The following is a 25,476-nucleotide window of genomic DNA, read 5'->3' as shown; positions in this document are numbered from 1 at the left end:
ATGATGCATTGTTGGCCAAGGAAGATGAGGTGAGTGAGCTTACTGAGTAGCTTGAGGTGACTTCTGAGATTCTTGAGAGTACACAATTGGCTTTCAAGGAGTCATAGTTTCATTTGGCTAAGGTGACCATGGAGTTAGAGCAACTACAGTCTTTACTTGATTCTATACAGTCACAAGCTGTGGTGTTTGGTGATCCGAGGATGTCCATGGCCGAGATTGTCAGAGACAATGGAGATGGGGATGCATCCATCCTTGATACTAACATTGGCATATCAGGTTCATTCCCACTAGAGTTAGGTTCAGTTGAGTTGGGTGTTGTAGCAGATTTTTGTGGTATGCCTGACATGGTGGTGACCTCTAGCACTAATGGCACAAAGACTAGAGATGCTGTATCAAAAACCATGTGTGATGTTGGTGAGCCAATAGTTGGCATGGTTCTTGCTAGTAATACTACTCCCTTGGTGATGTCTTTAGAGGTAGTAGTCAGTTCCAACTTGGTTAGTGATCGATTGTAGTTAGTTATATCTAGATTGCAGTCTGAGCCACTGATTGAGATTGGCACATTCTATCAGCATTACACTATGAGGTACGCTCATCAATTTACCTTTGATGACCATGTTGATGAGATGATGATACAGAGATGTACTTTGGTTCCTAGTGCTTATCATCAGTTATGGGACAGTTTGATGCCTCAAGATGAGAGTTGTGATGGGCATGACATGGTGATAGGTTCTGTAGTTGACAGCTTGATAATATGTGACTTAGAGCAGGAGTTTGGGAGTGATGCTTCAGTGGGTGTTGTTATTGATTCTACTCCTATGGCTATGACATCTCCTAACTTAGCTAGTGATCAGTCACAGTGGGTTGTATCACTTGTTCATGGTGAGCTGTTGACTGAGGTTGGTTTTTTTAATCAACATTATATTGCAGGGTATGTACATCAGTTAGCATTTGATCCTTGTTTTGAGGAGTTGATGGTAGGCAAATTTGGTTTGGATTCCATTTCTTACTCTTTATCTTGTAATGTCTTTTCACCATCAACAGTGCATGGGAGTTATGGTTATGAGATAGTGGCCAGTGATTTGCAGAGTTGTGTTGACTGGAGGAGTTGTACAGTGTGTGGATTCTCCATACTTGGTATAGTTTCATTCAAGAGCATTCACCATTGCTGCAGAGTTGGATTGTACATTCTGTATAGGCCAGTGGGATGCGTTGATGGTATTTACTGTGTTGGTAGTTTGATTTGTCCACTTTACTTGGGTTCTAATGTTCTAAGAGTTTGTGTCTCATGGGTTTTTGACTATGGTAGTGGTGATTTTGGAGTTTGGTTGAGCTATAATTGTCAGTTTGATTATGGATTCCTCTTGGTCATATTGCAGAGGATATTGCAGGAGCCTATGTTAATTGGTAGTAGTATAGTTCATGACTACATTTGGGATCCAGGTGGATTGATTGGTTTATTGTTTAGCCATTGCTTGAGGACAAGCAATGTTTGGGAGGGGAGGACTTGTCATGTCCCCTTTTAAAATAATTAAAAAATAATAATCTTTGCTAAAGCAGGCGGGCCCAAGAAAGTGAAGTTTCAAAAAAAGGGGGTTAATATTTGGAAACCGTTGGACTAATAAATGAAAATTATTATTAAAATATGTCTCATTAACCTCTCTTGGATGTGAGTTACAGTTATGCCCTCTTTTAAGGGGTTTGGAGGCATTTTGGGGGGATTCCAGAACTTGATTTTTGCTCATTCTTTGTTATTCTTCAGAGGCTGCCAAACCTGTGGAGAAGGAGACCCAAGAATGGGAGTTTTCAGGTTTCTAGGAAGGCTAAGGATGGGAGTTTGAAGCCATTCCATGTGCATGCTCATACAAAGTTTTCCTTTGTGCTGAACAGTGCAGATTTGTGGGTTTCCAGGTGTGCTTTTTGTATGAGTTTGGTGTTTTCAGTTGAGTATTTCATATCAGCTTGGGTTGCTGCTGTATTTAAAACTTTAAGATGTTAAAATATAGTTGAATATATGTATTGGGACATGATTAAACTTCTGAGATAGATTATTAATGTTTGTGTGGTGTTTCCAAGCATTTTTGTGTTAATTTCGGGAGCCCGATGAGCATAGTTTTTGTCCTACATTTGTGAACTATTGTGTAAAGGCTATACGAAACTAGAAATGTCATTTTCTAGGCTTTTATGCTGCTGAAATTTCTGTAAAAATATCCATTTTCAGATTTATTAATAATTTGGGAAGTTGTGAAGCTTTTGGCACTATTTTCAGCATACCCGATTTGGGGTTTCTTGAGAAATTTGGTGGATCTTTGTGATATTAGTTGTTTGATCTTAAAGATTTGATTAGAGGTTGGAAATATCATATAAAATCAGTAAAGGGACATTTAACATATATACATACATACATATATATACACATACATACATATATACATATATCTGCATATGCAATTTTATCACCTTGGAAAATTGTATTTGATCCTACTAGCTGGGAACAACTAATTGTTCATTTTACTATACCTAATCTAATGACTATTCTACAAAAGTTTATAATCAACCCAACTAATAAAAAACTAGAACAATTTAACTAGGTTATGGCTTGTTTCTTTTTAGAAATATTTGTTATGATATGTTTTTCTAAAATTTCTTACCAATTTTTCCTAGTCTGCATTATTTTTGTGCAGGATCTCGTGCAAAGTTAGTTAGCATAGGTTGAGTGATTTTTATTATTTTATTATTTGTATTCTAGAATATGGTCTTTGTTTTATCATTGGCTTTATTCAAGTCCTGATTTTGATGAAGTAAAAAAGTGGTTTTTAGGGTGGAAAGGACTATATAGTGAAGAGGAAACTTGAAAACTTGAATGTTCAAATGTTGAAATGAAAGCTATTGAGGATAAAACACCTATTGCAGACTTACAACACAATGTGAAGTTGATTTTAGATATAAACCAAAAAAAAGAAAACATGACATAAATCATTCCCCATTTTTTTGATTGTGGAGAGTTGCGTGTGAAAGAGGGTGGAGAGCTCCAAACATTGCTGGAGATTTCATTTTTGTGCCCTTGTGATCACTGCATTTTGTTGCCATGCCTTTATGATCTATGGATTTCTTTTTTGTGCCCTTGGTGGAGATCAGTGGAGATCTAGGATTTAGATGTCATGCCCTTGTGATCTCTACATTTCATTATCGTGCCGTTGTGATCTCTATGCCCTTGCTCTATGATTTCATTGCTATGTCATGCCCTTGTGAGCTTTGTGCCCTTTGCAACACTACAATATTTGGGGTCAAATTACAATGGTAGTGTAATTTGTGGTTTTTGGGCCCAAATGTAATAGTGCTTTCTCTACGATTTTCTTCAAGGGGACAAGAGGTACCTATGTAAATGTTCTTTTCTTTTCCTTCTAAAAATGTATCTCTTTATATTTCCCCCAAAAGGTGTTTAGAGAAGGTTCTCTTTATGAATATGTATGTGTATATATCCATACATACACATACATATGTGTGTATGTATGTATAAATGCATATATATACATATGTGTGTGTGTGTGTATGTATATATATGTATATATATATATATATATATATATATATATATATATATATATATATATATATATATATATATATATACATACATATATACATACATATACACATACATACATACACAGACATACATATATAAACACATACATCTACATATGCAATTTTATCACCTTGGAAAATTGTATTTGATCTTTACTCAATCACCAAGAGATAATATAATTTGTAAGTACATATTTCTGCATACTTAGTTTGGTATAAATAGTTTCAATTGAATTTTTTTGAGGAGAGTGAGTCTACTCATGATGATAATGGCTCCATGTATTGGGTTTTTAGAGGAGAGATACTTAAAAAAGATTAGATGTTGTTTATGGATCTGGGATGATTCATTTGTGTGAATGGTTGATTGGGAAAGTTGCAGAAAATTAGGGTGTAAGTTGCAAGTAGTTTAATTAATTAGGTAAGGGAATCAACTTTGAAAGTGGGATGATAAAAATTGGCATATCCATCCTTATGATAGATGCCTCTAGCTCATAATAGAAAATTACCTCAAACAACAAGTGACAAATTATTAAATATATCAAAAATTAGAAGAACATTCACCTATAATATTTTTGAAAGAAAAATATATAATAAAAATATAATTTGGTTGAAAAATACATGAGCTATGTGACTCCACATTGTAGAGACTCCACTGTCCAGTAGTAGAAACTCTTTGCATTAAATATGAAGATCTTGAAATTAGAAAAGATAACTATTGGAGATCTATACTTGTGTTCTAGTGATAACAAATATATAGTCTAATTTTAAGAAAAATAAAAGTCTTAAATGTATATGATTAAATAAAATAAATAAGAATACTAGATGCAGAGCTATATAATTCTAGTATTACTAATTTTATTAAACAAAATGTTCAATAAAACAAGTATGAAGTAACATAAATGGATCATCTGCTCGATCCTATTATGACTTAATGTGAATGCATCTGCTCATTACCTGGACAATATTATGCACAAGATCTTTACTCAATCACCAAGAGATAATATAATTTGTTAGTACAAATTTTTGCATACTTAGTTTGGTATGAAAAAATTTGATTGAATGCGAAGATAATTTCTTGTGTCAATCCAAGACATGAATGATTAACTTAATTTAGCACAATTACTATGCAATTATGTACGTATGCATGTAAAGCAGTTTACATAGTGAACTAATTTACATACATACATACACATATACATACAATCATCATAATCAATTATCCTGGAATTTGACCATAGCTATTATATATGAATAAGAGATACATGTTTAGAAAGAAAACAAAAGAACATTTACATAGGTACCTCTTCTCCCGTTAAAGAAAATCACAGAGCAACGACACAAAGATCACAAGGGAATGGCAACAAAATCCTAGATCTCCACTAATCTCCACCAATGTTCAAAGCTCTTTAGCCTTGTTTGGAGCTTTCCAACCTCTTTCATGTGAAACTCTCCATATTCAATCCAAACAAATGGGGAATGATTAATGTCATGTCTTTTTTTTTTTTTTTAATAATCCATAATCCACAATCCACAAGATCTCTCTATATACATGCATGCATACATACATCTATATATATATACATACTTACATATATACATACATACATAGAAAACAACAATGCACTTTCTAAGAGTTTACAATTGTTCAATAAAATTACTGTTTTACAAGAAGATACATCTAAGGAACTATTAGCTTAGAAGCAAGAACATGGTGTTGAAATAGTACAAAAAGTGCTTGACATGAGAGGTCGGCAAGTGAGGGTGTTGACTGTCTTGAAAACTTGAATACTGAAATGAAAGCTATCAATGATCAAACACCTATGTCATAGTTACAACACACTGTGAAGTTGATTTTAGATAAGGTAGAGGAAGATATTCAAAATTTTTATAATCAAAATTTAAGGCACAAGAGAAAAGGAGGAGTAGTTTTAGAAAGAAAATGAGAAGGGGCAGCTTTAGAAAGAGACTCTACAACAGAAACAATAGCTAGACAATATAGAGGATATTATAGGAGCCACTAGATAGAATCTAGGAAAGTGTTGTAGTAGGTACTATGACATTGGAATAACTTGTAAATGTCATTGACAATTTATAGTCCAAATATCAAATACTTATAAGAGTGTTTCAAGTATTGGCACAGTCTCCCTGCGATGATCCCAAGTATCAAATGCTTATAAGAGTGTTTCAAGGTTGGAAACCACTTCAACATCCTTTGCAAGGTTTAGAGGTAATGTCATTGTGAAAAAGGCTTCTACAAGGGAATGAGCCTCATGATTATGGCTAGTTTCTTTCTAAAAATATTTGCTATGATATGTTTTTGTAAAATTTCTTGCAAACTCTTCCTATTTTTCTTGGTTTGCATTAATTTTGTGGAGGATCTTGTGATAAGTCACTTAGCACAAGTTGAGTGAGTTTTATTTTATTATTATTTATATTCTAGACTATGTATGTATCTAGATCAATTTTTCTATTTTGTGGCTAATATGTAATAACAATCTTGAAAAAAATCTCAAGATATAAATGTTCAAAAGGATATATAAAGAGATACTTATTTAGAAGGAAAAGAAACCAACATATACAAACTCTTGAAGAAAATCACAAAGCTAGGGCATGGAAATAAGATCACAGAGCAAGGGCATAACATGATAATGAAATCACAGGGAAAGGGCACTGCATGGCAACACAATTTTAGAGCAAGGGCATAACACCAAAATTATAGAGCAAGGGCATTGCATCAAAACATGGATATCACAAGGGCACAGAAACCAAATCGTAGAGCAAGGGTACAACAATGAAATACACAAGTATATCATAGAAAAAACTTGCACCAAACACATATGCATAATCATGATGCTCATTCCCTTATAGATGCTATAACCTAGTTAAATATATGTATATATCAACCCAACTAATCAGCAACTAGACCCATTTAATTGGTTATGGGTTGTTTCTTTCTAAAAATATCTACTATGATATGTTTTTGTAAAATTTCTTGCAAACTTAGCCCATTTTTCATTGTCTACATTGTTTTTGTGTAGAATCTTGAGTTTACTTAGCACGGCTTGACTGAGTTTTATTATTTTATTATTTGGATTATGTAATATGTATGTATCTAGATCATATATGTAATAAGAACTTGGAAAAATATCTCTATGAATATATAAAGAGATACATGTTTAGAAGGAAATATAAAGACATACATGTTTACAAGGAAAAGAAAAAAAAACATTTACATACATACCCCTTCTCGCCCTTGAAGAAAATCACAAAGCTAGGGCACGTAGATCACAAGGGAACAACACAACAATGAAATTGTAGAGCAAGGGAAAATCACCAAAATTATAGAGTAATGGTATACCAAAGAGGAGGACCATTACATGAGCATTTTGTCAAGATAGGTTCACTATCATTAGTAACTACTTCACCCTAGAGCTTAGGCACTGCACATCTCTCTTTGTAGAATTTTTTGAATGGATGAATAGGATCACATTCAAGGATCCATTATTCTTATTATTTCTAAAAAAAATCTATATTAGTAATGATAGTGAACCTATCTTGACAAAATGCTCATGTAATGGTTCTCCTCCTTGGTATACCCCTTTTTGCCCTTGAAGAAAATCACAAAGCTAGGGCACATAGATCACAAGGGCATGACATGACAATGAAATCATAGAGTAAGGGCAGATCACTAAAATTATAGAGTAAGGGTATACCAAAGAGGAGGACCATTACATGAGCATTTTTTCAAGATAGGTTCACTATCATTAGTAACTACTTATACCCTAGAGCTTAGACACTATACATCTATCTTTCATACTATTCTCAAGGGGCTTTTTTTGAACCATACAATGCTTTATTCAATTTACATACCATGATTTTCTTGCTAGAATCAACAAATCCTTCATGTTGTTCAATGTAGACTTCTATTTTCAAGATTCCATTAAAAAATTTAGACAGGACATTGATTTGATATACCATAAATCCTTTGTAAGGAGCATATGCAAATAATTTTCTTACTCCTTCCAACCTTGCAAATGGGGAAAATGTCTCTCCACCATCAATTCCTTCCCCTTGTGTATATTTGTTACGAATGAATCTTTTGTTCTTCCTTGTGACTTCATTTTTCTCTATCATCTTGTTTCTCAATACTCACCTTTTTCAAATCACATTCTTATCCTTTGACCTTGTTAAAAATGGCCATGTATTGTTCTTCTCTATTTGGTTAATTTTCTCATTCATTGCTTTAATCTAATCTTCATTCTCCAATGCATCTTTGACTATTCTTGGCTCAAACTCACATAGTAAAAGAATACCATTTTTAACTTTGTTTATTGTGATGATTCTTGAATTTTTTTCTCCAAAGATTTAATTAGGTGTATGGTCTTTCTCGCCTATTTTGATAAGATAGTTTTAGATCTTCTTTCTCCTTGAAGTAATTCACTTGGTCCACCTTTCTCAGCTTCTCCAGGTATCTCCTATTTTAACTCAACTTCCTATATCTCATGTTTGGTCTCCTCTATCTATGAATCAACTCCTACAGCCTAATGCTTGAAAAATTCTTGAGGCTTGGTAGTTCTTCTCTACTAATGCTTGGTAGTTCTAGTCTTTTGATGCTTGGTTATGTCCTTCTTAGGTTTAGATAAGGTACTTGGTTCTCCTTCATATATGAAGTAAAAAATTATGTAATCTTCAAGTTAATTCTTACATTTTTCTTCATTCTCTTCTTTGTATTCATCAAATATAACATTAGCACTTTCCACAATTTTTTTAGTGTTAGTATTCACACACTTGTATGCCTTTCTTTTAGTGGAATATCCTAAGAATACACCTTCATCACTATTTGCATCAAGTTTTCCTTTCCTTACATCTTTCAATATATAAAACTTGCTTCCAAATAATTTGAAATACTTTACATTAGGTGCATAGCCATACTAGATTTTACAAGGGGTTTTCTTTGTACCTTTATTGACTTGAAATTGGTTTAGTATGTAAGCATTAGTACTTACTACTACTCTAGAATGCTTTTGTGAAACATTTTTTTCAATCATCAGCGTTCTTCCACAATCCATGATTGATCAATTTCTTCTTTTCACTATCCCATTTTGTGATAGATTCCTTGGTGATGACATTTTTATTTTGATTCTTTGTCATCATAGAATGTATTGAAATCCTTGGATATTAATTCACCTCCTCTATCTGATCTCAAGCATTTTAGACTTTTATCTTTTCCTTTCCAACTCTAGCCAAATACCACTTAAACTTTTGAAAAGCATCAATTTTTTCTTTAAGAAACATCACAAACATCATACTAGATAAATTATTAACAAATAGAATAAAGAACTTGTCATTATAATAGCTTTGCACTCTAATAGGACCACCTAAATCAGTATGAATCAAATCCAAAATATTATTAGAAGAATAGGCCTTTCTTTTGACAATAGACTTTGTCATTTTTCCCATTTGACATTGTTTGCACAATATTTTATTATGTTTTCTAAATCTTTGAAATCATATTACTCTTTCCATTTTACTAATGCTTACAAAATTATCAAAGTTCACATGACATAGCCTCTTATGCCATAACTATGCATCTTCAAATTATGCAAATAAATATGTATCTTTAGATAGTCTGGATATAAAAAGTTACCTCTTCTTTTCTCTCCACTTCCAATTAGTTCACTAGTAGCATCATCATTTTTTCCCTCTTATTTTAAAATTCAGCTATGTGGTTTGAACTGTTCAATTGTGCTATACTCAACAATTTATATTTCATTCCATCAATCCAATATGCATTTTCACATATGATCTTGTCATTCAATATAATAGATCCTTTACCTTTCACATAACATGGTACATTATTTCCAAACTTGACACCAATACCATTATAATGTTCAAGATTTTTAAACTTACATGTAGAAATGGGTCATATGATCTAAGAAATCACCATAAATTATCCATTTTTTACTTACTCACATTTTAGACTAGAGAAGTTTTCTCAAACTATTCAAATTCATCAGATTCAACTTTCATTGCAACATAAACAACTTCTTCATCATGTTTATTAGAATCACTATTAGAACCATTTTCTTTAGTAATGTAACACAATTTCTTAGCTTTTCTATTATATTCCTTGCATGGTAGCATGGTTGTCTCTCTTGTCTCTCCTTCCTTGGTATTTTTAATCTCTCCTTTCCTCCTTCTCATCTATGTCAAGACACTTTGAAGAAATATGACCAACTTTTTGATAAGTAAAATAGGTTATAGGAAGTTCACCTTTGTATTTTTCTTTTCCTCTTGGTAGCCTTCTTATTAACAATTCTTCTAGATCATCAAGTTCATTATCTAATTCAATTTCTCTATCCACTGACTTACTCTTTGAAATTTTATTTCTTTTAGATCCACTCAAGGGTTAGTTGAAACTTGAAAGCACATTCAATAGTATAAGGCGTTAAAAGGTAAAGTCCACCAAGATAACTAAGAGGGTGGGCGGGGGGGAGTGGTGGGGGTTGAATCACTCATCCAACCAATAAAATATTTATCATCCTTATTAATCCTTAAATATATAAAGAATATAATCAACAACCATAAATTTATACTCATATACAATAACACCAGATATTTGAACTAAGGAAACCCTTGATATAAGGGCAAACCCTGATGGAGATGGTACCCACAAAATGATGTGCTAATATGAAATTTCCTTATTAGAGGATGGAATTTGTTAGGGTCCAATGAAATACATTTAGTACATATTAGTACTTGTTAGGAGATTTCAACCCTGTAATGAGTTGTCTTGACTCTATTACATGTTGTAGAAGGCAAATGGACCCACTGTCCAAACAACTTCATGGGTAAGTGTTAGAAATAAGAATTACTAAGAGGCGGGGAATTAGTAATTTACAAACTTTAGTCACCAACTAGATATTATTAATCACTTTGAACCATATATAATAAAGTAAACAAGTAATGCTAAATAGTAATAGTAACCATGCACAAAGATAACTCATAGCACCATATTTTGTTAACTAGGGAAACCCTAACCAAGCAAAAACTCCAGTGAGGATGATACCCACTAGATAATATATTGATATATATGTTCCTTGTTAGAGGATGGATCTTGTTAGGAGTAAATGAGAAGATTTAGTATAGAGAGTCCATGTTAGGAGACTTTGAATCCCTATTAGGAAATTACAACCTTGTTAGGAGTTGTAGTATAGAAAGTGCAAGCTGCCTAAACATGCACTTCCAATTACAAGAAGAGCTCACCACCCAATAAGTAATTAGACCTCTGGTATATAGGTGTTACAACTTCTTTCTTAAGTGATTTTTGATGTTTAGCTTGATCTTGGATCACAAAAATAGCTTCTCAAAACTTTGCATATATTGCTTTCACAAAAGTTTGCATACAATACAAAATGCACAATTACACACTTCCACTTTCTTAATGCAAGATGCCCTTTGCATAAATACCATGCCTTTACAAAAATTTATTTTGGGTTGGCTAAGACTGTTATATACTTTTCCAACTTATATACTTTTCCAACTTAGAGTAAACATCTAGGATGTCAACCCTAATTGGCCAAGTAATTATTTTGTAAACAAAATAATTACTTCCCTTAATTCCATTGTTTTGCTTCAATGGTAAAATGTGAATATCTTTTTTCCATATAGCCCATACTAACTTTTAAAGTTATACACATCATCATCAACATGTATCCTATCTCCATCTAACTTCCCTAATTGTAATATAACATCAGTAACAAGTAACATACAAAATAATACACTATTGTAAATGAAATTTGTACTTGACAATTTTCTAAGTACCAAAAGCTAAGTATCTTTATTTTTGAGGTTTCCTACAAGCATGTACATCATTTGTTGCCATAATTGACAATAATTATATATCTATATTAGCCAATTGCAACAATAAGAACACTAAACTCACTATCAAACTAATATCTATTTTATGTCTTGCACAATAATAGAAATTAAATAATATTCAGCTCCTCTATCCTCTTCACCAAACTTATCCTCTTCTAATCTCAATACTAGATCACAAATCTCACATCCAAATAATCCCTTGGATCATTTACACACATTTACTAGCTTCACATATTACTTTCACTATTTGCACTTCATACATCAATCAAACATTTCATCCTAAGGAAAATAACTTTCCTTGATATCATATCCTTAAAATAATTCCTTGAGTTGACCATTAGGCTTTCACAATTAATTATAATAGGACATTTTAAAGATAATTAGTTATTTTACAATTACACAACACTGTTAGTTTGGAGTCTTTACAAATTCTAACAAATGTGACCTCAGACCTTGTGCAATTGCTGATATCATCATCAGGTTGTCTACTATCACTGTTCAACTATGCTCATTATGACTCTAGATCTCAGTTAAGAGAAAAAAATCAATCATCAAAAGATACTTATCAGGTACTATGTATTCTTACTATCTTATATAAATCAAGCATATCATTTTCATGTCTTTGACTCTCTATATGTACACCTATCCATGTCATTTTGATATAGAGTAGAACACATCCTTAACTCTACTTGACGTGATCATCAATACATAGTCCATATGAACTTGTTCTCTATCTACTACTCTACCTATCTTCGCAGAAACAATGCTATGTTGACATCAATGACAAAAATAGTCATCAATATGACATGGAAATCATGATAAAAATTTCCCCGAGCATTCTAAAAATTCTTAGGCTACTCCCTAAAATATATATCATCATCATTCATTCTCACAATCTTCCCCTTTCACATTCATGACAACATAGATGAAAAATATCTAAGTTCCAAGAATACTAAATCAAACTTTGTTGTTGTTGTTCTCTTCTTTTAAAATCCTCTTCATCAATCAAATCTAAAATCCACTAGAATATTGTTCTATCTATGCTTCCTCTTTCTTAGGATCAACATCATTTTCTCACACTCTAACTCTCATGAACAACTCAAATTCTCTTACAGATGGTCATCAAGTTTGACACTTCTTATTTTCAAGAACAACTTCTTCATCTTGGTCTTACATGGATGCAAATCAATTGTTCACAATTTTTCCCCCATTCAATGTGACTCCCCATTGACATTAATCACTCTCATCCATTATAACACTTCTCTGCCATACACATATAGCACTTTTTCATGCAATATCTCCCCCATAAATAATAGATAGTTCTCCCCCATTCCTAAGAGATTGTTTTCATGTATACTTCTCCCCCATTGACATTAATGAAAAATGCTTCATTATGTCAATCATCTTCTTTGAGTAACTAGCTCAAGTGTCAAAAGGCACTATTCTATACTAACTACGAAGAGTTCTTGATGACTCTTCTCATCACTAATACTCCTCCCTGCATGAAGCATCATAATTTAGTCTAGTCAAAAAATAGTGCTTTATACCACTAGAGAAATGCATTCTTTACATCATCTACTCAGAAGTAGAGAGGGGCATAACCTCAAGAATACCTTGCAAATACTCAAATGTATCTTTAGGAAAAGTCTTTGTAAAGATATCCACAATCTTCCCTTTTTTACTTACATACTCCAATCTAATCTCTTTCTTGACAACTATTGCTCACAAAACATGATAATAGATATATGCTTAGTCTTATAATGCAACCCAATATTCTTAGATATAATCACTATACTTGTGTTAAACTACAATGTATGATAGTAACTTCTAAAAATTCTATCACAATATCCTTAAGCATTTGCTTCAACCACATGATTTGATTATAATTGTTTGTTGCCGCTACACACTTTTCTTCTACTATACTTTGTAAAATACAATCTTGTTTCTTACTTAGCCAAGAAACCAATCTTCTTTCAAGGAAAAATACTCTGCCACTAGTTCTCTTGATGTCATCCAGACTGCCTTCCAAATCTAAATCAGTATATGCACACAAAGTGAAATCACTTCATTTATCATACCTTAATCTAAAATTAGGTGTAGTCTTTAGATATCTCAATATCCTCTTTACTTTAGGATAATAAGATTCCTTAGGATCAGCTTAAAATATTTCTACTATCCCAATTGCATTTTCTATATTTGGTCTGCTATGACTTAGATATTGCAAACCTCCAATTATGAATCGGTACTTTTTTTGCTCAACTGTAGGTGTCTCATCTTTGCTAGATAACTTATGACTAGTTATCATAGGTGTACCAATAGGCTTACAATTTTTTAAGACAAATATTTTCAATAAGTCTTTCAAGTACTTTTCCTGTGATAGGAAAATACCATCACTCTTTTGTACAATTTGTAAACCCAATAAAAATTTCATCTCACCAATCATACTCATCTTATTCTTCATTTCATCATCAAACTTCTCACTTTCATAATCATTACCTCTAAAGATTATGTCATCAAAAATTCTTACAATGATCAACAATCCATTCTCAATTCTTCCAAGTATAATTTACTATCTACTGTACCTTTAAATAAACCCAACTTTACCAAATATTTGTCCAATCTTGCATACTAGGTTCTAGGTGCTTGCTTTGGAATACACACTGATTTCTTCAATCTACATACCATATCCTTTTATTTTTCCAAAAGAAATCGGTCAGGCTACTCAATGTAGACTTCTTCTCCAAGTGGTCAATTTAGAAATGTTGAATTTACATCCATCTGATACACTTTAAATTTCTTATTTGCTTCATAAGCTAAGAACATTCTTATTGCTTCCATTTTGGCAACATGGGAAAATATCTATTTATAATGTATGCCTTCTTTATGTGAATATCCTTTGCATATCAACCTTGCTTTATTCCTCACAACTTCACCTTGTTCATTCATCTTATTTTTTAATACACATTTAGTTCCAATAAAATTCTTATATTTAGGCCTAGGAACCAATTCCCATGTCTCATTTTTCACAATTTGGTCTATTTCTTCCTTCCTTTCTTGAATCTAATTATTATCTTTTCATGCCTCATCTACACTCTTAGGTTAAACTTGAGAAATTAAAAATAATTTCTTATGTACTTTGTTTCTTTTCATCATTCCTTTGTCTTTTCTTCCAATGATCTATTTAGTAGGGTGATTCTTCACCAGATTCCTATTTGGTGGAGTTACCTTCTCAACTCTCACATCTTCTCATAGTTATGATCTTTGTTCTTCTATTTGTTCAACAATTTTAACATCAATCTGCAAGTCATTGTTACTCTCAAAGAACACTTCAATATTTTCTCTAATAGGTTTAGGATTATCTTCTTCTTCATCATAAATATAATCCAACAATCTCTCTTCAACTCCAAACTTTTCATCTAGTTTCACATTTGCACACTCAAAAATTGTCTTAGTTATATGATTAAAATATCTATAAGCTTTTATTTTCAATGAATAACCAAGAAACATACCTTCATTACTTCTTGAATCAAACTTACTAGTATCATCATCTCTCTTTATGTAACACTTACTTCCAAAGATTTTGAAATGTTTTCTTTATTGTGCATGTCCAAACCATAATTCATAAGGAGTCTTCTTTGTACCTTTTCTAATATATACTTTATTCATGTTGTATATTGTTGTGTTAACTTCTTCCCTCAAAAATGTCTTAGATACATTACTCTCAAACATCATTTCTCTTGTTGCTTCAGTTGCAAGCCTATTCCATCTTTCTACAATCCTATTTTTCTCAGGAATCTTGGGTACTGATAGTTGTCTTTTAATGCTTTTTTCTTCACAAAAGATGTTAAACTCTCTAGAAGTAAACTCTCCACCTCTATCTGATCTTGAACACTTTATATTTACACCAGATTCGCTCTAAACTATATCCTTGAACAACTTGAACTTTTAAAATACCTCAAACTTTTCTTTAAGAAATGCTACCAACATCTTTCTAGTGAAATCATCAACAAAAATCATAAAGTACCTTTCTCCATAGAATCCCCTTATTTTGGTAGGACCACTTAAATCTATATGAAGGATTTCCAATTTCCAATTTCATTGAGATGGTGAACTTGTTATTGGGAAAAGAAACTTTCTTCTTCTTAGCCATAATACATTCTTTGCAAACAACATTAGTAGTCTTCATAATTATAGGTAAATATCTGACTGCAAATGTACTGCTAGACTTCAAAATATTATCAAAATTAATGTGACAAAACCTTTTATTCCATAGCCAACTATTATCCACTTTTTCAACCAAACAAGTTATCTCAGTAGGGCTTAATTGAAACACATTACCTCTAGATCTTGTACTTGTTCCAATCAATTGATCCGGGAGCATCCTAGGCTTAAATCTTATAGGATGATGTGGTTTGACCTTGGAGTTGGAGGACTCAGTCAAAGAAGGAAGTGTAACTTAGTCACTATTGGGGATACATTTGTTTGAGGAGCTCAATCATTGAGAGGGGCTTAGTCACTAAAGGAGCTTGGTAGACACTATTGATCAACATTCACTATTTCTCAGTATGCACCAAGAGCTTGACAATGCTTATGGTTTCATTGATGCTTATCTTGGTTTCTTTGACACTTGATCTGGTCTTGGTCCCTATAGGTGTTGAGTTGTCAGTAAGACAAAATTTGACATTTAATTTGTGTATGGGTATTTAATTTGTGTTGTTAAGAACTTGTGGCTCAATATATATTTAATGTAAGGATTTTAATTTAATTTGTAATAAACTAACCCAACTTATGGATTAGTTGGGTGTAAATAGGGGTCTTTTGGAGTGTCTTAGTTATGACCATCTAGCTTGGAGAATAGGATGAAGTTTAGGAGTGAACTTTGAGAAGACTAGTAGTTTTGGGTTGGGAAAATACAAGATTTCTTGGTGGGCTCATGGGCACAATTTAAGATTTCCTTGGGGTTTTCTTCTAGAGTGCAAATATGGGCTAGCTGGGATTAGTGTTTTGATTGGATCTTGAGGGATATTGAAGAAGTGTGATTATAATTGTTGTTTTATTTGGCCCTAACTCAGAAGGCCTTACAGCCAAGCATATTGCATGCAATCAATTATTTTATGAATAAAGAGCTATGATTTGGTATCAGATCTTGCGTTATTATTTTGTTTTTGATGTGTGGTTATTTTTTGGGGGAAAGGAAATCTTCTTTGTGGATTATCTTGCATTGCATTACATCAGGTGGTATTAGAGAAAAATATTTTCCTAAGTGTGTAAACCAAGTGCCGAAGTTGAGGCAGCTTGCACAAGGACTTGGGTCAAGACTAGAAGAGAAGGTTAATCTAATGGGGCTTATTGGTCTTCTAGATTTGTGGATTTGTTGTAGAGGGTTTGCAAAAATCTTGGAATATTCCTCCAAGAAGATTGGACCCTAGGAAAATTGATGATATTAGTGATGGTGTAGAATAAAGGATCTCAGAGAATATTAAAACATATTTAAGATCTAAAATGGAGGAGGTTAACTTGAGTTTCAAATCTGAGATGGCACTAATGAAGAGTGACATGATTTCTGAAATTGTGGGTGCTTTAAGTGATGTACCTAGGCATGTTTGTAATAAAGATGGTTATGAAGTTGTTGAAGACTTTGAAATTGTTGAATCAAGTGGCAAGGATAGAACTAATAATGTGGAGAGACCTATTAGAACTAGGGCCAGTCATTTTTCTAGACTTGGATCTCTATTAAAGCTAAAGCATAAGATGAAGGTTTCTAATTTCTCAAGAACATTGAATCCTGAAGACCCAATTGATTGGATTAGTGAATTGGAAGACTACTTTGAGCTAGAGGATATAAAAGATCTTCTTAAAGTGAGGTTGGTACAAACTAAGCTTAAAAGACATGTTGCTCTTTGGTGGAAAGAACTACAAAGAGATAAATAGGACAAAGGTGGAATGAAGATCACTAGATGGTGATTAATGGTGACCAAACTTATGGCCAAGTTTGTTCCTATTGATTATGAACTTGAGTTGTTTAAAAGGTTCTAGAATCTAAAATAGAAGGATATCACTATGAAAGATTATACCAAGGAGTTCTACAAGTTGACTATTTGGTCTAGGCATAAAGAACTGTTAAAGGAAAAGGTATCTTGGTACATTAATGGTTTGAGATTCAATATTCAAGATTTGGTTGGCATGTTGAAGATTGATTCAGTTGGGGATGCTTATTAGTATGTGCTAAATAAGAAGATAAGTTGAAGAGGAAAACTCAAGATAATGCTATAGGCAAGGAGAAGCAAGATAGCTCAACAAAGGCTAAACCAAATGCATAGGATGATACAAAACATGTTGATCAGAAGAGGAGGTTAGGTGGAGGAGTGTTTAGAGGTAATTTCTTTAGATGTGGTGAAAATAAGCATAGATCATTTGAATGTGCTCGTGGTAGGAAAGCTATTTTTGTGAATAAGGTTGAAGTCCAAGACATCCAACTTGAGAAAGGGGAGAGTTTATTGGCTTGGTGAGTGCTTATTAGTTAGAGGACAATGGAATCTTATCAAAGGACTAATTTCTTTAGGACTCATTGTAAGTCTAGTGGAAAAGTCTACGATGTGATTATGAATGTTGGTAGTACTTGAAACCTTTTTGTTGAGAAGATGGTTCAAAAACTTGGTTTGGAGAGAGTGAGGCATCCTTAGGATTGGATGGTTTCAAGGTGAGCATTCTTTGGAAGTAAGGGAGGAATGCCTTGTTGATTTATAGATTGGGAAGTATAAGGATCAAGTTTTGTGTGATACTATAGACATGTGCCATTTTCATGTGTTGCTTGGTAGACCTTGGTAGTATGATTGCAGGGCTATACATGATTGTGTCAAGAATGTGTTTACAATTGTGAAAGGTGGCAGGAAGAATTCTCGAATTCCTTTTCATAATGAAGAACTCGATAGGAGAAATTTAAGTATTGGTTACAAATTAGTATGGAAAGAAGACCTATAGCACACTAAGGATGGATATGAGGAAGCAGATGAAAAGGAAAGAGTGTACAAGTTAAGGACTTGGAGGATATGTATGTGAAGATCCAATCCGAGATCTATGCGTTCAATCCTAGAAGATGTTCTTCTAGTTGTTTTGAACATGTTTGTGAACCTAGGGTGTCTGATGCAAGAGCATCCTAGGCTTGCTAGAAATATTGTAGGGTGGTGTGGTTTGACCTTAGAGTTGGAGGACTCGATCAATGAAGAGTTCTAGTCAAGAAGCTCTATCATTGAAAGGGGATCAGTCATTGAAGGAGCTTGATAGATAATGTTGATCGACATTCATTGCTACTTGGCATGAACTAGGAGCTCTAAAATTCTTGTGGTTTGGTTGATGCTCAGCTTGGTTTCTTTGACACTCAATCTGGTCTTGGTTCCTATAGGTGTTGAGTTGTGAGTAAGATGAATTTTAACATTTAATTTATGTATGGGTATTTTAATTTGTTTTGTAGCCAACTTGTGGCTCAACATATATTTATGTAACAACTTTAATTTAATTTGTAATGAACTAGGATGACTTATGGATTACTTAGGTATAAGTAGGTATCTTGTGGAGTGTAATGCCCTACCAAGGGATCCAAAAGAACTCACCTAAAATTTTACTAAGCTTGCCAAAAAACAATTATTTAGAAAATAAAATATACAACAATTATAAAATAGCAGAAGCAATAACATACAATCAAACATAAGTAACACCTACTAGATTACATTCTTTAAGGATCCCAAGATGTTGAATCAGATTTAAATTTAAATAATACTAAGTTCAATAAATAACACATCCACATTAAAGAATAACCACAAGTTCAAATCCATTTAAATAATATGCATTTTTTTTGAATGCCACTTGGCAATAATCAGAATGCACAATCATCCATTGTACATGTCACAAGGTATGAAAGGCTAAAAGAATATGCACTTATAAAATAGATTACATCATCCCTTTCAGATCCATGAAATAAAATACAATAAGTAAAATCATCCATCATATAGATATAACCATCCATCATAAAACACAAAGATAGAATGAAAGGAAATGCAAAACACTGAACTCTAGCCAAAACATCAACAGACGAATCTCAATGGTAAAATTAAAAAGATCTACCACCCAACCTCATGGTAACCCAAAAAGGTCCACTTCCACAATGTTGAGGAGATAGTCTCAAGTCCCAAGTAGGATAATAATCCCAAAAATCAAAAGTAATATCTAGGTCAAGGGAAAAACCTAAAAGTAATCTAACTCAGAGGTTCCAAGATAAAACAACATCTAAACCTAGAGGCAAACAAAGACACATAGGGAGCCTACTATGTAAGCGGGGAAGTGTCATCACATGAGTCAACTCTAAGGTTACACAGGTAGTCTAACTTGACCCGGTCCCCTAGTGACTCTATGTGCACTAGTGTTTTTTCATACTAACAAAGCATACTAATGATGCATGGTTGTAACCAAGTGTCCTTTCTACTACCATCCTAGTCTATACTAGCACTTGTGGCATGGGTAAGGAAATATAAAGACTCTTATTAGTTTCATTTTACTCTCATTTAATATAGTGTTCTCACTTATTAAAATGACCTACAATAGGTTACCTAGGTAGACACTTTGGGCTCTAACCTCCATTGCAAGCCACTTCCCAACATTAAATATAGATAACCAACCCCAAGCTCAGCAAAGAAAAAAAGATCTCAAAAGACCAAAACCCATACATTAGTTCTCCAAATAAGTAACTGACAATTACAGAAATCACTTTGTCAAAGTATAACATTACTAATACGATCATCCTAACAGGACTGATCCAAGAAGATACACATAAAAAAAATCATACCATCATATATAATCACCAAAACAATACTTCTCGACCTCTGGTAAACATTGTAGGATTGGTCAACACTTTAGTCAACTCCCAATTCTAACATACATGAAAACACTTATCAAATAGTGTAACTCATAGTTTTGTCTAATTTTGAAGACACATAGTCTGACTTTACAGTAAGGTTTAAGTTTCCATTTCATTGTACTTTTTTTCTCTGATAAAGTTTACTACATTCCCCATATAACTTAACCCATTTTCACATTTAAATATGAATACATCATTACCATAAAATCACAAAACAAACATTATCTCTATAAAGATCTTAAATTTTAAATAATAATTACTAAATAATTAGTTGGCAATTATTTAACATTATTAAATTTTACATAAAGAATTCCTAGAATCAATTTCTTTTTATAACGTTCCATCAACAATTAATTAATTAATAACTAAGTTAATTAAATTAATTGTTAATAAAAAATATTTCAACAAAAACCCTAAATGAATTATCATATTTTCATAATTTAAGAAAATTATTAATAAACATATTAATAAAACATATTAAAAATTAAATTTTCATTAAATTATAATTTAAATAAATTAAATTTTAAATAACTAAAACTTTAAATTTTAATCAAATTAAAATTTAACATAATTTAAAATTTAAATAAATAATATTTAACATAAATCCTATTGTCGTATGCATTACTGCTAACACAGGCAGGAGTACTAAGTGCTACTGCTACATGCAGTAGTAAGGCTTGTCGTGTACAACCTTAATGGTTGCAGGCAGGGGTGGGATGTGGGGTTTGTTGGCCCCACCTCCACCTTATTTAATTAAAAAAAAAAATCTCCCCCCTTTTAATACGTAATTTGTTCTTAATAAAAGATAACAAATTTCTCCATAATTCATTTTTAATATATATATATTTAAAGAAAATTTTGAAAATACTCTAATAGGGAAAACCCAAGAAACTAGTCGATTTTATATCCTACAATTTTGATTACTTTAAAAATCCCTTCCCGATTAAATTATCAAAATTTTAATCTAAAGAATGAGGGTTTCTAATTTCTTTTCAATCCTCATATATAGATAGGATTTGATACGAATATCAATGAAATTAACAATGAAAGATTCACCATCAACAAAATTTGGAAAAATAGATTTAACAAACACAATGTAGACATGAATTTTGAAGAACATAATTCATTGTGTGAATAAAACACAAGATTCTACTTAGATCTGATTCTAATACACAACTACATGAAGAATGTGAGAAAATCCTCCTTCCTTTGAAACCCTTCTTTCTGAAAATCCTTCCTCCAAAATCCTAGTCCCTGCGAAATGAACTCCCAATCTCTAATAAGGAGTTCTCCCCTAAATTCGGGGCACTAATTGTGTAATCACGCGATGGAACTCATTGATCACAATCTTTTCAATATATAATTACTATTTTGAGAATTCATGCACACTTTTTGAAATTATAAATATCTTTATGAAATTAAATTCTCTTTCTCTCTTTACTTAATTTTTAAAGCATTTTTTGATTAAATATTTATTAACTTAAGTAATAATAATATTTATCATTTATTTAAAAATGATCTCCTAAATATGTTATTATTAAATTAAATAAATATTATTATGCTCTAAAATTAGAAATATAAATTTCTCTTTAAATTTAATTGTTTTATATAATTAATTTCTCAATTGATTAAATATAATTAAATATTGAAATTATCTTAATAATTTTCCATTAATTAAATCATTAAATATTCTTTTAATTTGACTTAATTAGTAGAAAAATCACCAAAGACCTACAAGACAAAATATGAAAACCCATCATAAAAATACCACATACAATATCAAACTCAAGGGTTATAATCACAAATTTACATCATATGACAAATTTAGAAGGGTAATCATCTCAGATACTTGTCCTAATTTCTAAGACAATTGGTTTTAAGGTTAGGATTTGGACTCAAGAATTTATCTCCCCTCTCTTATCATTAAGATATTGTGATAGGGTACACTCATCTTAGCAATTCAGGGAAGTCAATACTTGGTACCTACAATTTGCATAAAATCCACACATGTACAAACACATGTATTCTAAACTAAATAGGTAATGACAATAAGTGGTGCATTGTGTAGATCTTGACTAGTAGGTGACTACGACTCCCTTCCTTAACTAGATCAAAAATGTCATACATAAAGAAAACATACATGCACACCATACACATGCAAGTATGGGGTAAGTATCCATAGAAAACACATACAAAATATCCATCTAACTAACATCATTAAATAACTAGAATCACTGTAAATAATCATCATCAAAGTATAATCATGCATACATGAAGTAACTAGTACCAAAGTAGTCTCATCATATAATGAACTGAGTATGAAAACAATATCCAATAATCTAGAAAATAATGTTACTAATCATCAACCATAAACATAAAGTGGCTGAAAAGAGTTTGGCAATAATAACTAAAAGTAAACTAGGGGTGGCACCAGATCCACTCCCACTAGACTTAGGCTTACTTCTAGAAGCCTATAAAAAAGTAGGGATATAAATCTCATAAACTAGATATCCTCCCATGTAGTTGATGACTCATTAGTAGGGTTCTAGTGGACCCTTACTCTATGGTTTGACCCCTAAGGGTCAACTCTTGCTACTACAGAATTGGAACCAACTCCAAAGCTAGTTGCCCATCCTCTACCATAATGCATTCATATCAAGAAAATTTATGACATGAGGAATATACTATCTAAGTACAAAAGCATGGAAAACATCATGAACACAAGCTAGGTTGGGCAGCAATGCAAGACGGTAGGCAATTGGTCCTATCCTCTCGAGAATCTTAAACGGTTCCATAAAGTGAGATGCTAGCTTCAAAGCCTTTTCATAATGGATTAGATTCTTCCACAAATGCACTCTCAAGAAAACTTTCTCACCAACTACAAATTGTTTATTCATCCTATGAGCATCAACATACTTCTTTTGTCTATCCTAAATTGTGGACACATGCTCACATATACACACTACCTATTGCTCCATATCTTGAAGTATCTTAGGACCCAACAAGATGTGATCCTCCCAACTGCCTCAAATCAAAAGTGTATGACAAGGATGACCATACAAAGCCTAAAAAGGTGTCATCCCAGTGGAACTGTGATAGCCATTATTATAAGCAAACTCCACTAGGTAAAGATAATCCTCCCAAAGAGTTTGTCTATTCTAGAACTTGATTCACTCTCTCGGTCCGACCATCTGTCTTTAGGTGATACGTTGAGTTGAAGTTCAATTGTGCTCCAAGATCATGCTATAGTGATTTCTAAAATGTCGAAGTGAATACAAGATGCCTATCCGAAATGATCTTCTATGGAATACCATGTAATCTCATGATATTATGCATGAAGACATTAGCTATAGAAGTTGAAGTGTAGGATGACCTCATCAGTGAAAATGGTGTCACCTTAGTCAATTGATCAATGGTGACCATAATAGTGCCACATTGACAAGTAGTCATAGGTAATCCTATAATGAAATCTATAGAGATGATATCCTACTTCCATGAAGGAATGAGATTAGGCTATGAAAGTCCTGCTAGATGCTAGTGCTCTGCCTTAACTCTTTGGCACTCAAGACATTAGCCACAAAATTAATGATATCATGTTTCATCCCTGTCCAATACTATAGACATTTCAAATCAACATGCATCTTCTTCACATTTGGATGTGTTAAGTAAGGTGCATGATTAGCCTTTGATAGGATCAATGTACAAAGCTCATCTTGAAGTGGTACATAGATCCTTCTTGAATACTACAAAAGGTCATTTGACTCCAAAACATAACTTGAAAACCTACCCTCCAATGGTCTCCCTGAATCTATCTTGCTACTCACCTCCTAAAACCAAATGTTTGTAGGTAGTGCTTGGTGTATACAACTCCTTAAATCCACACTAAGAGTCAAAGATAGTGTAATGTGCCTCCTATGACTCAAAGTTTTAGCTACCATATTCTTCTTTCCCTAAATATAATTCAACTCAAAGACATACTCACAAAGAAACTCCATCCAATGCCTTTTCCTAGCATTTAGATTAGGCTACGTGAATATGTACTATAGACTGTAATGATCACTATGAAGTTCAAATCTGTGTCCCAACAAGAACTATCTCCATTTCACTAGGGCATGAACTACCATAGCTAACTCAAGATCATCTATAGGGTAATTCAGCTCGTGATCCTTTATTTTGCATGATTCATATGTAATCACCCATCCATCCTACATCAATACTACTCCAATTCTCTCTAAAGAAGCATCTGTACACACCATGAAGTCACATGTTGGATCAAGTACTGATAATATAGGTGCACTGGTCAAAAGCTCCTTGAACTTCTAGAATGCTTCTTCTCATTTCTCCATCCATAAAAAAATCTTTCCTTTCCTCTGAAGAGAAGTGATACGATGTGCTATTCTGGAGAAGTTTCTGATGAACCTATGATAATAACTAGCTAGACCCATGAAGCTATGAATTTTTGACATGGTAGTGGGAGTGGAGGAATCTACCACTGCTTGAATCTTTGTAGGGTCTAAAAAGATACCAACACCTAATATGATATGCCCTAAATACTATATCTCTAATTGAAAGAAATCACACTTCACCGAGTTGGCATAAACTTGATTGTCTCTCAAGCACTGCAAAACAAAATGCAGATGTATCTCATGCTCTTTTTGGGATCTAGAATATGTCAACATATCATCTAGAAACACAAGTATGAATCAATCAAGATAGGAATAGAACACTCCATTCATTAGATACATGAAAATTGATGGAGCATTGGTTAGGCCAAATGGGACTACTGTAAACTTGTAGTGCCCATAGCGAGTTCAAAAGGTGATCTTATGAATGTAAGCATCCTAAATGAAAAGATGATGGTATCTTGACTTAAGATTGATTTTGGGGAACACTATGGCTCCCTTGATCTGATCAAATAAATCATCAATCCTTGGTAAAGGATACCTATTCTATATTGTCACCTTGTTCAACTATCTATAATCAATACACAGCTACAACAAACCATCCTTCTTCTACATAAAGAGCACTGGTGCTGCCCATGGAGATATACTCGGTCAGATACTACCCTTGGTAAGAAGGCCCTCAAGATGTAAGCA

Source organism: Cupressus sempervirens, chromosome 8 (assembly GCF_028749045.1).
Source record: "Cupressus sempervirens isolate cs-2001-9-10 chromosome 8, ASM2874904v1, whole genome shotgun sequence".
NCBI classification, from domain to species: Eukaryota; Viridiplantae; Streptophyta; class Pinopsida; order Cupressales; family Cupressaceae; genus Cupressus; species Cupressus sempervirens.
Note: the sequence above shows the minus strand (reverse complement) of the source record.